Here is a 2,338-nt window from a genome sequence, read left to right on the forward strand (position 1 = left end):
GAGGATTGGGAGCAGTTTAGTTTTCAGCAAGGGAGAACATATGGGTTGATTAAGTGGGAGAGAGGTAGAGAATGATTGTGAGATTGCAGAGGACAAAAACAAGATTGTTAAATATTCTTTAGGCATAACAAGAGAAAATAATTAATGGCTGGATTACGTACAGTGTAGAAACAGGCCCTTCGACCCAAACAATCCACACCCACCTATCTCCCTCAGGCTAATACAACTGACACAGTGGGCAATTTAGCACAACCAATTCACCTATCCTGCACATCTTTGTATCATGAGAGATACCCAAACAGACAAAGGGAGCGAACTCCACACAGACAGTTGTCCAAGGTTGGGATCGAAGCCGGGAATCTGGTGCCGTGAGGCAGCAGTGCTAACCACTGAGCCACCATGCCACCCCAACCAAGTAACAAATTCAATTGCAAATATTGGGAAATAAAATTAAATACATACTTTACTTTGGTCTTCACAAAGGACGACAGAAAAAATCTCAGATAATATGGGGAGACAGAGAGTCCAATGAGAGGGAGAAATCATTGAGCCCCTTCAGCCCATCGAGCTCATAGTGAAAACAAATTGCCTTCTAGCTACACAAGTCCCACTTTCAACCATTTGGCCCATACCCTTGAATCATAGAACATTTAGAGTGCTTCCCCAAATACATGTTAAAGCTGGTTAGATTTCTGTCTCCACTAACCTCTCAGTGCATTTCAGAACCCCGCCACAATGTGGGAGAACAGATTCCCTGAAATCCCATTTAAAACACCTGCTTTTCACTTTAAAATCACCCTTGCTTGTTACTGACCCTTCAGTGAGGGAACAGTTGAAGAAAACCACACCCAGGTCTCCTTCGACACTCTCTGATCGAAAGTGAAAGTGAATTACATCAGAGTCAGTGAGAATGACATCGGGTGAGTGAGAAAATAGTGTTGAGCAAACTGATGAGATTAAAGGCAGATACATCCCTGAGGCCCATTAACTGATGTCCCAGAGTATTAAAGGATATGATCCAAACTGTAATGGGTGTATTGGTGGTAAACATAAAAGAACTCTAGGAAAAAGTGAGGATTGCAGATGCTGGAGATTAGTGTCCAGAGTATGGTGCTGGTAAAGCACAGCAGGTCAGCCAGCATCCTGGAGAAGGAGAATTCATGTTTCAGAGAAGAGCCCTTCATCCTGATGAAGGGCTTATGCTCGAAACATCGACTGTCCTGTTCCTCGGATTGTGCCTGACCTGCTGTGCTTTTCCAGCCCCACACTCTCGACCCTCCAAGACTCTACCCGCTCTGGAACGTCACAACTGAAGAATATTACAGCTACGAGCAGCAGTAGGCCAGTCAGTCTCTCGATCCCTTCCATACGATCACAGTTGATCGCAAGTTGGCCTCAAGTCCACTTTCCTGTCCGTTCTGTCGCCCCTCAATCCATTGCTGATGAAAAACCTATCCATTTCCTCCTTAAAATTACTGAATGTCCCTGCATCCACCAGTCTCCGAGAGAGTGGATTCGGCAGATGCATGATGCGTTGAGAGAAATAATTCCTCCACATGTCTAATTTAAGTCTGCTAAACCCTTATCCTCTAACAGCGAACTCTCATTCCCCATTGGCACAAATGAGGAAACATCCTCTGTCCATCTACTTTCCCAATGCCCTTGAGCATCTGATATTCCTCAGTTTGATCTCCTTCCTTCTTTGAAACCCGGAGACTGTCAGCTTAAACTCCTTAATCTCTCTTTACAGGACAGTCCCAAAAGTGGAACTGGTGGGTCAGTTATGTAATTTGAATATTTAAAGTGAGAAAACACATAATTAAAGTCCAATTAAAATGACATCCGATTCTGCAGTTTTTCTTTGTGTTAAATTTCCATCCCTCCTCAGACATCCAATGACAGTTCACGTATTTATCCAAGATAATATTAATCTCTAAGAGGTCGAAACATAATCAATGCAAGAAGGGTGTCCCTGATTATGGCGGTCTGCAGAACCAGGGATCACAAACAAAGTTGCGTGTTTGCTCTTCCACACGGTCTGACGTTCTCTCTCTGTTGTTGGAAGTGGCGCCATTATGGCCCATTCCGTGGGCCTGCACTGTTGCAGTTTCTCGTACCTCCGTCCAATTCATCTGGAGGTGCTGGGGCTTCATGAACAAAACTCTGGATAAGGCGGTGAGAAGAGTGTACCAACTCTACCCTCATCCTGATGGCCAACTTGTGTGTGGTTGCATCAAGCTGTGCATAGAGTCGATATGCAAACATCCAGAGTCACTATATACTGAGGTCCTAATTATCCCCGATGCAGTGAAGGATGGGACTGGCCGTGATACTGTCA

Source organism: Hemiscyllium ocellatum, unplaced genomic scaffold, assembly GCF_020745735.1.
Source record: "Hemiscyllium ocellatum isolate sHemOce1 unplaced genomic scaffold, sHemOce1.pat.X.cur. scaffold_1119_pat_ctg1, whole genome shotgun sequence".
In the NCBI taxonomy this organism is placed as follows: Eukaryota; Metazoa; Chordata; class Chondrichthyes; order Orectolobiformes; family Hemiscylliidae; genus Hemiscyllium; species Hemiscyllium ocellatum.